Source organism: Aedes albopictus, chromosome 2 (genome assembly GCF_035046485.1).
Source record: "Aedes albopictus strain Foshan chromosome 2, AalbF5, whole genome shotgun sequence".
NCBI lineage: Eukaryota > Metazoa > Arthropoda > Insecta > Diptera > Culicidae > Aedes > Aedes albopictus.
The window spans coordinates 122,479,281-122,495,417 of record NC_085137.1 but is presented as its reverse complement, the minus strand read 5'-3'; the positions used below and the strand labels follow the sequence as shown (position 1 = coordinate 122,495,417).

The following is a 16,137-nucleotide window of genomic DNA, read 5'->3' as shown; positions in this document are numbered from 1 at the left end:
TTTGCTATTAAAAATGGTCCAGATCGGCCAAGGCGTTCCGAAGTTATGGCCATTTCAGTGATCCGGACCAGCACCGGTAGAACTGGCCGTATATAAAACTGAACTAGCCCCATCATACGATACATCATGGTTGACGAGTTTTGTGCGGAAATCAGCACTGGAGCCCAGAAGCTCCACTAAAACTTAAGATGGCGGCTCCGAATTCAAAATCGCGGCTCTTAAATGGAGTTTTAGGGCCTGAAACAATGCTTTTTTGGTATATTTGGTATGGGGATGATTTCTGGATTCCAAAAATGGCGACTTGAATATCCAACCCAGCCAACAATTTGGTTGCTATATCGAAATTGCAACTGAAATAGTCACACATATATCGTATTCAATGCGTGAAACAGGCATATACATACTAAAGTGGAGGCCATATCAAAACATATATACGATTACTGCGATTCCATCCAACAGAATTTACGATTTCTCGAAAAATTTCAACGATTTCGCCGATTTTATCCGTCCATATATACGATTATGCATGATCTTATTACGATTGAGAGTACCAATATACGACTCAAGATTTTCAAATTAAAAAAAAAACAATTGGTGTTCAGTGGGAATCGAACTTAGGTCCTTTGATTGAGAACTGCGCGTTATCTCTATTGGCTATACTGTCAAGTATAAAATAGAGAGTTCAAAGTGGATGGCATGAAACGAATAGAAAATAGCATGGTACGGTGCGAGACTTGTGGTGGGAGCGTTGTTGTTGTGCATTGAGTGGCACCAAAAGTGGTTCCGTGCAAGAGGCCCGGAATTCACATCGTTGTTGGAATCTATACATCACTTATTGTAAGTCATCTGATAGTATGAAAACCTATATATTTGGTTGAAATTATTGCTACCCTGGTTGGAATGTGTCAACAACATTAAAATACAAATTTGTGATGAATACCATTTTTTTCTTTTTCTCCATCTCATAAATATGTAAATAAAACCATTTACGATTTCCTAGATTAAGATTCAACTATTAAAAGTGCAGTAACAATCATATGCGACTGTAAAAATTAATGTACGATTTCTACGACTTCATTCACTTGGTATACGACGCAAGTGTGACGCAAACGATCAATATACAACATTGTTATAGTTGTATACGATTTCACCGATTTCCATCATACCTTTAGGTAGCAAGCTCGATTTAGCAGATTCATATACGATGTGAAGCGACGATTTCCACGATAAAAAGAAATCATATATGCTAGCGAACTTGCAGCTTGATACTAAAAATGTATGTTTTTTTCACGATTCTATCCGATTCTGTGCGATCCTACCGATAGTATCTCGCACCTTTTATGATCGGAGACGACTATATGAAACAAAATCCCAATTGAAATTTAATTTGGCATGAAATGTGATTTTACGCAATCATTGTCAACAAATATACATATTATTATACAATTCTGATTCAATATATAAAAATATACGATTTTTTCCACACAATGATTTACGATATGTGGTTGGCTGGGAAGATGTTGGTCCAAAATCAAGATGGCGGCTGTTTAATGAAGTATATTTTTCGTAGGGAAGATGCCTGGACGCCAAAAATAGCGACCAGAACATCTAAGATGGCAATCTTAAATCCTAAATGGCAGTTTCAAATTCAAGATAGCGTCTTTTTCTTAAGATTTTGAGGCTCAAACATTAAAAGCCAGATAAACGATATGATTTCTTGTATCATGAAATGGATTTCTGTTAATTGTATGAAAGTGCGATATACATCAACATTTCGCTTGATTTTTATTGAAATGGGGTTTCGAAGGCACGAGAAAGGCGCCATCACCGCTAGGTGGATTAATTAGGGTTTTTTTTTATTCGGCAATGAATGGCATGCATTCATTTTGGGAGTGTTTAAACTGAAATCGATTATTTTCTGAAGATTATTGAGGAAATTCTAAGTTCAGCGGCGTGATGAGTTTTAAGCTGGCGGCGTGCTGGAAAATCAAAACATCCGGCGGCGTAAAGTAATAAATCTCGACGGCGCACATCTCTAGTCTTTGAGACAAAATGAGATGAATATAGGTACTAGGCCGAAAAAGGGGGCTTTTACCCCATTTTATTTATATCCATCAATCTAATTTATTCGTTTCGGTCCATCCGAATGGCGCAGCACCACCCAACAACCACCCACAGCCACCCGAACCGAAACCCAACCCAACCAGTCAGCTCTGTCCGGTCCGCGCATCACCGCTGGCTGTGTGCGTGATCCTGATCCTGCCCGCGCGCACCAGACTTTCGGTGGGCAAACAACATCATTCGCGAGTGACAACCATTTCGCTCGCACTATCCCAGCATTGATGTTGCATTGGTGCCGGTAGTGGGATGCAAGGTTTTTATATATTGTAAGGTTGAGCATGACGTTTAGTTTGTGGAGAAAAGCAGAGGAAGCGAAATTTCAAAGGAATTGAGGTGGCGGGGGATTTGTTTCCAGAATTTCTCACGGAGAAAAAATAATGGCCACTCAGCCAGTTTTGACATCTAAGACTACCTTAGAATATGTAAATACCTTGGTGGGATGCACTTCAAAACTTGGCCTAGTTTCGTAACGAAACGCGGAAAGACAGTATCCGCGATCAACTAGGTAAATATCCTATAGGAACGTAATTTAAAACGAAAGCCTTCGGCTGCCTCCCGTCCGTCACTTAGCATCGCTATCGCTATCGAACCATGAATGGCAGTGAGGTGGGGTGCTATGCTCGGTCAGCCTCCTCCACCCAGGCCATGCCCTCGGATGGGTTAAGGTCGGCGTCGAAGCGCTGGGTGTCCATGCCAGTTGGCCCATTTCGATGACGTATTACTTTAGGGGGGGAAGGGGGGCAATCGGTCGTACGACTGATTCGTCGTTCCGAAGGGGCTGTTCATAAACCACGGGGCCATTTCAGACCCCCCCCCCCCCCCTCCTTGACTTTTGTCCATACAAAATTTTTTAAATTTATATGGAGCGTAGACTTTGGCCAAACCCACTCCCTTCCCCCCATAAAGTCTACGTGGTTCCCCTGTTTATAAGTAAACTTTGAAATATCAGGACATGTTGCCATCATTACACTCATACGTGGTTCGTTAGTGATGGGTGACAACTCAAGGCTTTTTTTTGCTTGTATAGCACGTTAGCGCCGCTCTTTCGTCGTCGTCGTTTTCTCTCACATTCTCTCTTACTTTCGTTCTCGTGGTGTGCTGCGGCGCTGCGGGCTGCGGCGTCCGTCGTCGCGGTCGTCGCGCACCAACTTAAGCAGGCTGTTACACCTGTCGCTCGGGTGAAAAATGCTGGTCCGGATCATTCAATTGGCCATAATTCCGAAACGCCTTGACCGATCCGAATCATTCTCAATAGCAAACAATGCGGTAAAATTCCGGTTCGATTCGAGCTATAATCCGAAAAATCGGCCAATGGGAAGTGCCTTAAAAGTCAGTGAACTTATTTTGTTCACAGACATACATACATACACATACAGACATCATCTCAATTCGTCGAACTGAGTTGATTGGTATATGTGACTTGGCCCTCCGAGCCTCCTATCGAAAAAATTTTTTTTGAGTGAACATATAGCCTTTCAGTTCACTTAGGTGAACGAGAAAGGCAAAAATGAGAAGTTTCCTACAATTTAAAGAGACTTCTCGATGTAAATGTAGGTTGAATTTAATACCGAACTCGAAGTGGAATTGCTGACGATATTCTGGGCTATATCATTAACATATTGTAACTAATAGGGCCTCCCCCTATCCGGCATCAATGAGACCCCCTTCTACAACTGCCTCAGGGTCGGCATACGCGCTTGACTCACCGCGACCAAGAAAACACTTGAACTCCGGATTGCAACACACTTTTCCCACTTTATTCAAACTTTTGTGCACACAGGTTCCTTTATTCCTCCCACTTCCTTACAGCCTATCTCCTACCTTTCTCTATCACTTTATTCTTCCCTTTACGGTCGGCGGGGCCCCTTCTCCGTTCCGCAGCCACTCTTTTCCACCTTCCTTCTTCGTCGCTGGCTCGCTCCTCTCGACCGGCGACGCTACGTCGGCTTCACTTCCTCCTCTCTCGCTTGATTCCCTTCCGTTGGCTTTACGGTGCCGAGCGTTCGCGGTCTTTGGCTTGACGATGCCGCGAAGCTCCTGGCAAAATGGCGGCACTCACTCACCGTCGGGTAACGGCACGGTGATGGGCGGTTCTATCCAGCAGGATAGGCGGCCTACTACTGCAGTCTCGGGTGTAGGATTCGTGAACTGCGGTTGACTGAGAGGCGGTAGGACCACGCAAGGGTCTCGGTCGACTACGCGCACTCTACGGACTTCACCAAGGTAAAACACAAGGTAAACACAAGGGGTCCTGCGGGCGGTTTGGAAACGGGTTGGTGGCGCATTACTGATGGGGACGATTGGGACTCTGGTCGAGGGTTTCTTACCTGGATATTTCAATTGATTTGCTTCTTCCACAAGCTATCACTCAAAACACGCTCCTTTAAAGCTCCTTCTGACTTCTGCTAGTTCTTATGAACTTACTACGATCTTCACTTTTTAGCTTGCGCTTAGCTCTTGTATCACGTCTGTCTCTATCGAGTTTTGGCTTGCCAATGATCGGGAGCAATTGCGCAACGTCTATTCAGAATCCCCTTCGACCACGAGTTCCCGCTATCCTGCAATTCGCCCCATCATGGCTCCTTAAACGCCACCCCTAATGGCCGCCTTGTCCTTGCGCCTGCGATGTCTGGTGGTGAGTAGCGGAACTATGTGGTGTGGTTGCTTGTTGTCCGGTGGGCGGTGAGTGGTATTGTGTGATGCTCAGCGGTTGGTCAAACATCTTCTTGGTATTTACTTTTAAACATATACAACGAACACTACACCGCGAAAATCTCACAAATCTCGGACAGACAGACACACCACTGGTTACAATATTTCCAACAGTTCTTCTAAATTCATTTTTGGTAAAACCAGAGAATTTTCCAATAAATTTATCTGGATGGCTGCATTATATTTTTTTAAGTATTGCTAGGAATCTATATTGCCCATTGTCTGAAGCTTTTGGTAGCTTTTCTACCAACTAACCAACTATCTGATAACTAATTCTTTAAAAAGAAATTACAGGCAAAAGTTCTTGAGAAAAATGTGTAATCAATTTCAGAAAGAATAGCTAAATACATACTTGAATATTATGAATAAACTTTGGAGAATACTTGGTGGGGTTCACTTTCCCCGAACTTATAGGATTCTCAGGTCTTCTTCAACCACGTGCAGTCGCTGACCTCTACCTGATTTCCTGCTAAATATTGTTTATGTAAATTTTTCAACCGAAAGTTCTTTTGTATTACGTGTCCAGCCTGCCGCACTCTGTTCGTTTCGCAATGTTTGCTTCTTTGTACACAAGGTATAGCTTATGATTCATAGCTCTGTGCCACACATGATTTTCTTGTTTCCGATCGAAAACTGTTTACAGCGTTTGACGCTCAAAAAATTCCGAAAGCATTTCGGTCTACCTCTTTTTACCTACACGTACCAGACCCCCGACAACTCATTTTCAAAATGCTGGCATTCCGTCAATTTTCAATCGATTTTTTTGAATTCGTCCTCGATCATAAATTGGTGCTAGTTTATTATACTCGAGTGGCCATACAATATCTGGAATCATTCGGGGATAATCCAGATTGTACTGTGGTCAGGGGGGTTGCCAAAATGACTAAAAGTGATTATTTTATGTGCTTTTGTGTTTGAACCATCGATTTTCAGAGAAATTTTTGTTGCGAACAGTGAAACACAACTGCGATAACCAGATTTGAATAAGTTGACCTATCCGAGTCCACGTGACAGGTTCCGCGGGGCCTCATTGGGGACACTTCTGGCTTTCAACCTAAACATGCCGTGCGACCTATCAATCTTAATGGTTTCGAATGATAGACTGAAGTCTGTATCCACTGATATGGCCACCCCGGAACATCTAGCATAGGTTCCACGGGGGTGTCATCGACGACATTTCTGATTTGTAACCAAAATATGCCGTGCGACGTATCAATTGTCATGCTTTCAAGAGAATGGGACAGAAAAAAATGACTGAAGTGGCCGCTTCGGGACATCGGAAACAAGTTTCGCGGGGGCCTCTCAAACACAATAACACACGAAATAATCACTTTTGGTCATTTGGAAAAACAGATCCCTCCACCACCCCCTGACCACAGTACAATTTGGAATATCTCCGGAATGGTTCTGGATATTACATGGCCACTTGAGTATAATAAACTTGCACCAATTAATCATCGATTGAGGGCGACTTCTGAAAAATCGGTTGAAAATTGACGAAATGCCAGCATTTTGAAAATAAGTTGTCGATGGTCGGGTACGTGAAGGTTAGAGGCTTACATACCTTGGGGTGATCAAAAGTCGAACTTTTTGTTGCATAAACTTTGCTAGCTAGACAATACACATGCCAAATTTCATAAAGACTGGAACACTCTCCATAAGAACAAGGCAAAGCGCAATATTTAAGCGTCATTATCTTAAAATTGTGTAATTCAATAGAGCTGTTACGGTCATCACGATATCTTAAAAACAAATTAGTTGATTCAAAAAAAATACTTTGTTCAAATTTTGTTCACCTAAAGCAATGACTTTTTCGTTCAACATGGATTTTCATCGTAGAAAAAAAAAATTCGTTAAAATGGCGGCTTGCGCGTTGATCGAGTTAATCTTCAAGCCTATTTTCACTGTCTCCTTCCTCAGAGAAGTAAACCTCCTAAATTAACTTTGTGGTGTAAATTTTTATTTTAAACAAAAACAAAAATAGTTTCAAAAACTTTTTTATAATGATGTACTATGTTGTTTTAATTCCACTGGTCCCACTGGGGACGTAGAGCCACAGAGGAGAAGAAGAAGAACTGATTACACTCATTTGAAGAGAGTTCGAAAAGTCGGTACAAGATCAAAACTACTTTAGATCGTTATGCGAAGACGGTGCTGCAAGAACAATTTTGTGATATTGGAAAATCTTTTCGTGCAAATTCTAGAAAGTTTATTTAAATGTTTCAATATTTAGTTGAGTTAAATCCTAAAATAAAATTCACAGGAGGCTTCAAACCACTCAAGGCTTGGGGATTTGTATCTGTTGACATTTGGTGGGCTTCGTGGCCGTGCGGTGTTGTGAAACGATCTTTGCTAATGAAAAGGGGCATTGATCGGACCGGCTAGTAACAAATTAACGCCACAAATTACAAAATCATAGTGTGCAACCCTTTATTCACATTGGTGATAGATGATCTTTCCTGCCTCGAATCCCTAACTCCTGCTTAACCTTTTCTCTAACCTTTCATTCCCAATTTTCTTCGTACTTTAGTACTCACGATCTTCTCGGGTGCACCCATTCTTCTACCGGGACCGCTTTCCTGGCATGCTCCAACACGACCGCCGTTCGTCAGGCCACTGCGTGCAAATCCGTGCCGCCGAGCCGGGGACAGCGTGTGAAATCTGGAGTCGGTCGCCGCGATTATCCACGGACCTCCTTTGCCGCTGGATTTGGCCACCTGGAGCGTGTCCAGAGGTGCTCTCCTCCTGTCCGTAATCGCGATCGTGTGTCCTCTCGCCTCGTCCGATGCCGCACTAGTCGATACTTGGACCGGCCTGAATGGCCGTCTCGAACTGCTAGTCTGGAATGAAAAGCCCTGGCCGAACATCCAAAATTAGCAACGAGGCCAGGAATCAAGGCAGTTTCGGTACACTCACTTCTCTGTGAAGGCTTTTCTAGCTACCTGCAGCTCTGGCGGTTTCCCGGATGTCGATCTGCCAGTCTACAAGATCGTTTTTCGAAGAGGCACCGTTGATCTGCGCAAAGAATAAGAGTGTCATTCGTCGTACACAGCACTGGTCTACTAATGACTCACCAGGTTCCACTGCTGCTTTCCGCACAATTTGGGAAGATGCTGTTGTGCTCCGACTATCGTGCAACTACAATGTCAATCGTCGTACCGCTGGGCAGTGCTGTCGTCTCTCAGATGATGTCGTCTGCCGGATGCTATCGCTGGATCGCAATTTAACACCTACGCACTCAAATTGTGCCCGTCACACGAGGTTATGCTCGCATCCAAGCTGTAAGACACGGTGTCATTTCGTAAGCTGGTGTTTTCCCGAAATAATGGTCAATTTCTCTCACCTGCACATCCACATTCGATGGGAACGGTTTCGACCTGGATGCCCCGGGTGTTCCTCCCGGGACAGTTCTGTGCGTGTCCGGTTATCCAAAGACGCACAATGATCGCTCCCGCAGTCACTTGGCCGTGCTCGTCGCGGTTGATTTTCTGGAGTAAAATGAATTGTGAGCCGATTGTCCTGCTTGGTCGGACAGCGAGGACTCACCTGTGCGAAACCACGCCAGTTTTTCGTGGTGTGCTCTCGAGATGAAGGATTCGGTATTCCGCGGATGCTGGCCACTTGCAGGGGACAATTAGCGGGTTTGAAGTTGTGAGTGGCTTTTAATTTATACACTCTTCCTGCACTCCGAGTGAGGCTCCAAGAATTCACTTGCACCGACTGTTTTCGACGGACAACACTTCACCCACTCCGGCATGCAACTCGACTTTCTTCACTCTCCGTCCGATCGATGCTGATGTTCGTGTGCCGTGATGCGAAGCGGATGTAGCTGCTTTTCGTTCAGTGGCCGGCCGAGGGCAAACAATTTTTTCTTCTCATTTGTTTTCAAGATCGTGTTCCCAGTGAGGTGATGTGTTGACGTTTGGTGTTTGAATATTGCACACATAACAAAAAAGGCTCAAAATCTAATTGTAATGTAACACAACCTTACCACAGGCGCAGAGTTTTTTGTGAGCGCTGACAGGCAGCTCACAAAAAACTCTTAGACTCACTTCTACAAGAAGTCGCAGAGAGACTGGAGCAGATCTGAAGGTTATCTTTTGAGTAGACCTCAAGATGTCGATAACTACAGCAAAACTAACAAACGCGAACCTTGTTGTTCGCCAGATCCAAAAGCTCAAAACATAATCAAAACAAACATAACGGCAGCGAGCCCTGCCAAATGTGATCTGAACGCTCACAAATGAGCAAATGTCTCTGCGCTAGTTCTTGTCCCATCTTCTGTGCTATGCCGTTCCTGTGGCAAAACACTCAGTATGATCTATTCTAGTTTTAAGAGCTACAATAAAACTAAAGATCAAAACATGTAACGAAAATTACGGCTAGTGTTGGCTAATATATGAACGTTTACAGTGGATGTTGTCAGTCACGATTGAGTAAAGGTCGGATTTGGTCGTCCTGAATCACTACGAGCCCAGAAAGGAGGTTTTACCGCGCCCCCCGGTCGCGTTGCTTTTATGGAAGTTTTTCGTAGTGACCCCCATGCAACCGACTACCACTTAGTTCAAGACCTGTGCCTGGATGTTTGTCAATGCCACTCGGTGGGATTCTCCACAGCAGTTTTGGTGCCCGATAGGATGATCGGTGGCGTATTCGCGAAGCTGCAGGTCCTTCAATTCCGTGGTCGACTACCAAGGGTCCCTCACTGTCTGGCGGGTCGTTGTGTTTGAGGTTTAGACCGTGTGCGACAGATGATTCTGATGTGTTGGTCCACTGTGCTGCAAGGAACGGCGAGGTTTCGCTTGATGATCTTGGTCCTCTAGCCACTGCCGTAGGACGTGTTTCAGTGGCTCGTCGGCTCGTCGTTAACAGCTCCCTGCTCGCTGTCTGCATAGCTTGTTCGTCGATGGCATTTGGCGTCACCTTACTAGCTTTCGGAGTCCCAATCTCCCTCGCCGGCTGTGTCCTCCTACCTTCACTGTGCCGACACTTCTGTTGGTATTTGGGGCCATCCTCCAACTTTCAGGGTTCCAATCTCCCGAGCCCTCCGTAGGCTTCATGCAGTCGCTGTTCATGGCATTTGGAGCCTCCCTACTCGCTGAGTTGCTTTCAGGGTCCCAATCTCCCGAACCTGCCGTAGGTTGTGGTCTTATCGCGTTGTCTCAATTTCCGGTATTTGGAGCCTCCCTACTCGCTGGATAGTTTTCGGGGTCCCAATCTCCCTCGCCTGCCGTAGGCGCTGCTACGTACTCCTCCTCTCCCAGTACTCCCAGGTGCGATTCCGCTGCGCCCGATAGTGGCCGTAAGCTTCAAGCCGCGTCGAACCGATTGTTGGTCGTCGATCTCCGACTCTCCACTCCTCCTATCCAGAAGCCAGCTGGTGTACTGCAGAGATCCCTGCTCCCCGTTTCCAAAGATGCAGGGTGCGATTTCTCACGATCGCGAACGGCGCGCGGTACACTTCTTGGCGCGATAGAAGTGTTGGTGTACCGCTGATTCTCGCTGCTGATGAACCGTTGTCTTGACCGCAAAGCGTGTTTTTACTTCTTAGGAAGTTCGTAGTCGACAAACGAATTTGTGTACATAGCTGTATGATGGTCAAGGTGGAGAGGTAGTTTATAAAAAGTTGTTGCTCATCACACCTGACTGTGTACGCTCGACCTGGTTTGGGAGCTCGACTGGGATCTAATCCGTGTTCGCCTAGGCTCCGTTGTCAAAGAGTGCCGCTGAACGATGAACTAGACTCCACAGCAGAGACGATTCTTGTGCGACGCAGCACCGTCAGGGTCCTCCGTGTTTGCGGAGCGCGTTGTGTCTCTTCTTCACTGCGTTCCTTCTGCTACCCTTGGGCGTTGTCTGGTTTCTCGCTCTGCACCATGGAATCTTGACCGCTTCGCGTATTTTGGTGATTCTCCGAAGATAATTCGTAGTTGACAGCTGTTGCTGCTTACATAGCTTGTGGAATTACTTCGTTAGTCTGGCTTTATGTCCTTGGCATGATACTGTCCTCGCTTGCCATCCTTCACGTCTTCCAGCACGTAGAGATTGCTTCCCAGGATCTTCACCACCGTCGCCGGAGCGAATTTGGAGTCGAGTTTGCGGTTGATGTGATCCACCTTGGAAGACTGCGTGAAGGTTCTACGCCAGACGAGATCACCAACCTTGAAAACGATGTCGCGTGTCCGCAGATTGTATCGCTGCTTCGTCTTTTCGTGGTTGTTCTTTATGCGCTGGATGATGAACTGGTGGATACGACGAATCGCCGATAGCCGTACGTCCTGCGCCACTTTCGGATCGTCGGGCGTGTTCAACTCCTGCTGAGTATACAGATCAGTGTGCAGTATCAGCTCCCTACCGAAGTTCGCATAGTGCGGGCTGACACCGGTCGCCTCGTGCTTCGCTCCGTTGATGGCTGCTACGATCGCTTGCAGGTTTTCGTCCCAGCCTCGGTGATCTTCATCCAACAGGGCTCGTATGCAGGTGATGAGGACTCTGTTCACTCTCTCGGCATTGTTCACCATCGGACAGTAGAACGCAGTCTTCATGTGAATGATGTTGTGCTTTGCGATCAACGCTTTGAAGGCAGCCGACAGAAACTGCTTCCCGTTGTCCGAGAGAATGATCCGTGGTCGAGAGTAGCGTAGGAAGACTTGCTGTTCTAGGAATTCCACCATTTTAACGGAGTCCGCAGATCTCATCGGATGAACGACAACGTATTTCGTCACCCAGTCCACTACGACGAGCATCACTGTGTTTCCGGCACGAGAGCGAGTGAAAGGACCTACGAAGTCGACCGACACCAATTCCCAAGGTACACGGGCAGGTTTGGGACCACCCATGTTCGGCATCATTGTTCTGTTCGGCGCTTTGCTGGCTTTGCATGTCTCGCATCCCCTCACGTACCGTGCGACGTCCTCCATCATCTTCGGCCAGTAAAAGTGGTTCTGCAGCTTCTGCCAAGTCTTCTGGAATCCGAGATGCGCTCCTGATGTTGAGTCGTGGAACTTCGCAATCACTTCAGCTCGCTGATTGAGCGGAACTACCTTCCTCCACCGGTGTGTCAGCGCGCCTTCTTCATTCCTACAGCTGCAGTTCTTGTAGAGTTCTTGGTTCACCAGGCGGAAGTCTGGAAACTTATCCCCGTCTTGCTGCACTCGTTCCGTTAACTTTTGGTACCACTGATCGACGGAAGCATCCGCAGCGAATACTAACGTGCTGACAATTCTGGACAGAGCATCCGGTACCGTGTTGATTTCTCCCTTCCGGTATTTGATGTCGAAGTCAAAGGCGTTCAATCTAAGTATCCAGCGACTCATGAGTGCTGTCGGGTTCTTCATTGATCTCAGATAGCTTAAGGCAGAGTGATCGCAGTGTACCGTGAACTTCGTGCCTTCTACGTACCCTCTAAACTTCTCTATCGCCCGGATGACGGCCAAACATTCACGTTCTGTCACAGAATACTTTCGCTCTGACGAAGACAGTTTCTGGGAGAAGTAGGCAATAGGATGTTCTTCCCCGTCTGTCTCCTGCGTCAGTACCGCACCAATCGCTACATCGCTCGCATCGCATGCAATGGCAAACGGTTTCGTGTGATCTGGCATCGCTAGGACTGGTGCTGCTACCAAGGCTGATTTAAGTTTCAGGAACGCGTCTTCTGCATCTTTCGACCACCGGAACTTGGTTTTCGTCTTCGTCAGCTCCGTCAACGGTACTGCAATTCTGGAGAAGTTCGCAATGAACCTGCGGTACCAGTTGCACATCCCTAAGAACCGCTGTACCTCCTTCCTGCATTGCGGGGCTGGGAAACGCACGATGCACTCAATCTTCTCCTGATCTACGTTCCATCCGCTTTGATTCAGCACATATCCCAGGTACTTCATCTCCTCCAGACAGAACTTCGACTTCTCGGCGGAGATAGTCAGTCCAGCGTCCCTTAGCCGCTTTGCCACTTCTTTCATCAGCTTGATGTGCTCGTCAAAGGTGCGTGAGCAGATGATTATATCGTCCAGGTAGTGGAATACGTGAGGTTCCAGGTCGGCGAAGATGTGCGTCATTAGCCGTGCCAGAGCTTGACTCGCTGTACACAGTCCGAAGGGGACGACCTTGAACTGGAAGTGACCTCTTTGCGGGACTGTAAAAGCTGTCACCGGCCGGGATTTCTCTTCCAATGGCATTTGCCAGAAGGCATCTTTTAGGTCGATCGCCGAGATGTAGGTGCATCCGCTGAGGTTGTTCATGATTGCCGATATCTGTGGGATGGGATACCCCTCGTTAACCATCACCGAGTTAAGGTGACGGGCATCTAGACAGACACGGTACTGACCGGTCTTCTTCTTCACGGCAACCAGCGGATTGTTCCACGGCGAGAATAGTGCCTCTTCTATCACGTCGAGCTCCAGCATCCGGTCGATCTCCTTATTCACCTCGTCGAGAACGTATTTGGACATGGGATAGTAGCGCTGTTTTCGTGGTTTCGCTTCTCCAACGTCGATTCGATGTACGTAACGGTCTGTTCTTCCGAGTCTTCCGGGTTCGGCCTTCGGGAAGTGGCTTATGGCTTCGTCCAGTATCTGCTTCTCTTCTTCTGACAACGGTTTCATGGATTCTTGTTGCGGCGCGACCTCCTTTTCAGCCTCCAGGTTTATCGTGCAGCACACAGGTTTAATGCTAAAGGCGTTCCAGAAGTTCATCCCGAAGATCACACAGGTCGGCAACGTGGGAAGGAGCAACATCGACACGACTTCATTTTTGTTGTTGTAGGCTATCGGCAATCGGGTATACGATTGTATGCGATGCTCAGTTCCGTCTGCCGTCTTGATGCCTCCTACCAGAGCTATTTGCTGCAAGCCTAGTTCCTTCGCCATCTTTACGTTGTCGCCTCCTAGAATCGAACAGTTGGCACCGCTGTCGAGTAATCCGGTAACTTGTTTCCCGAGTATGTCTACCACTGCGTGCGGACGATTGTCGTTGTCGGGGTTGATGATCAGTGAGTTGATCTGAACTAGGTCAGGAATTGTAGAGGGATCGTCGAATTGAGGCGAGGATGTCCTACCCTCTGCTACTGGCTCCCCGCTTGCGCGTTTCCCGAGCGTTGAAGACAGGTCGGGCAACTTCGCAACGAGAATCCCTTTTGTCCACAGCGATAGCAGAACAGTACTGCCTGGGGTTTGGCGCAGTCCATGAACCGGTGTCCTCCTTCGTCACAGTTCCAGCAAATCATCGCCGCCGGTGGATCTCGAGCGTTGTTTGCCTCAGGAACTTGACGATGGTTGTTAGGATTGCTCGCTGACATTTGTGGGAACTGTTGGTTGGGTGACTGCCTTCCTATGGCTTCTCGACGGTCGAATCTCAGCTTCAACGCATTCACCTGCTGTAACAGGGCTTCCATCCGCTGATCCATCTTTTCTTCGTCCTGCGACACTTGTTCTGCTTCTGCACCGTAGGCTGTTTGCGAACTGCTCTCTCCATAGCTGTGAAAGCTTTCCGTTTCCAAAGCGTGGACCTTTCCAAACCTTTGGAGCGGCTGTTGTGGCTTCGATGAGCGTAGCGAAGAGTTTGGAGTAGCCAGCGCTGGTTCAATTAGTGCCCCATACGGTAGCGATATCCGTCGCTGATGATCCTGTAGCTTCCGGAGTTCGTCTAATTCCTTGCACGCCTTCACCAACAGACCATACGTGGAGTTCATGTTCTTCTTGATGATGAACAGCTTCTCTTGATCAGTCACCGGAGGATCCACGTATTGGAAGAGAGTGGATATATCTTGGTAGAATTTGTAGAACGGTTCTTCTTCGCCCTGCAAGCGGTGGTATGCTTCGGCCCGCAGAATGTAAGCGTAGCTCGCCGGCAAGAATTCTTGCCTGATCAGCCGCTTGAAATCGTCCCAGGTTACCAACTCTCCCGACACGTAGACACTGCTGTACCAGTTGAGCGCGTCGTCCAGAAGCAGATGTTTGACGTTCCTTAGCAGCACGTTCTCCGTTACTCCTTCCGATGCAGCGAAGATTTCGACACGTTGCAGAAAGGTGTTCAGCGACGACCCATCCTTCTCGCCCTTATATCTGAACGGCCAGTTATGGATGGCCTTCAACGTTCTTCTTTCTTCTAACAGCGGTCTTGGAACGTGTTCTTGCGGCCTGTAGTTCAGCTGTCGCAGTAGATCGGCCCGCAGTTGGTTGTAGTCACCTCTCGCATCAGCTTCGCCCGCTTCGGTCCTTATCGGTTCATATGGCGGTGGTGGAATGGTGCTGCCCATTGTTGGTTCTCGCCAGCTGGAGTTTTTCTGCGCTTCAAACCTGTTGTTCGGGACGACTCGCTGACCAACCGCGCTCCAACCTCTTCCTCGCGTGGTACGCATGGCTTCTAAGGATGCAGCGCCTCTCCCGTTGTCGTGGAGTGTAGAGCTGTCGTGTTGAGGTCTAGCTGCTGTCGGATCAGTTGCTGGAGATGCCGAATGTCGCTGTTGTCGCTCAGCATGGATGATGGACGCTTGATTCGATGCACTCGAATGGTTGACTGGATTTCCATTGTCGTCGAATCCTAGGAAGTCTGCTTCAGTCACGGTCGAAGATTGCGTCGTCACTTTTGGAACTGCACCGGTACTGCTTCTGTTGGCACTGTCACTGTTCACTGGTCTGGCACTTTTCTTCGTTCTTCCCAGCGCATCGTCCACATCTTCCAGGGAAAACTGCACTAAAAGCGCCACGGCTGCGTGTGTGTCGAGGAAAGCTACCGGTGGATCCACGATGGATAGTCTGTCCCGATAGTGCACTAACCGCGACCGTAGTAAACGAACTGCTGGGAGATCACCGCGCTTCAATGCTGCTTCCACTTCGGGTATTAATTCACGCACGCGAGATTGACATTGACTGATATTGTCCCCCACATCCATAACGTGGGAGGAATTGTCGTAAAGTATTCCTTTTATCTCATCTTCCTGCATAAGAGCACGCAAGCGAACTGCTCTTGCCCTGCGAGGAAGTGCTCCGAGATTGTTTACGTGGCGCAAGGCCAGTTCGTAACTGATCTCTTCTTCTAACAGGCTTGCTGGATCCATGATCCAAAAGGTCTTAATTAGCCAACTAGACAAAAACTAAAAATGTGGTAGGTTCTACAAATGTGCTACAAAATTACAGAATTGTGCCACAAACAGAACACAAATTCTAAAATCTACAAACCACAAACTAAAATGGTTCGTTTTGTTGGGCGCCAATGTTGTGAAACGATCTTTGCTAATGAAAAGGGGCATTGATCGGACCGGCTAGTAACAAATTAACGCCACAAATTACAAAATCATAGTGTGCAACC

The 16,137-nt window shown here is 47.2% G+C and overlaps 1 protein-coding gene across 1 annotated transcript in view; it reads left to right on the top strand.

The window, feature by feature from the left end:
- The window catches only part of LOC115255233 (polyserase-2-like), a 40,100-nt gene that overhangs the window by 20,522 nt on the left and 3,441 nt on the right, over positions 1–16,137 (top strand). The window lies entirely within an intron of this gene.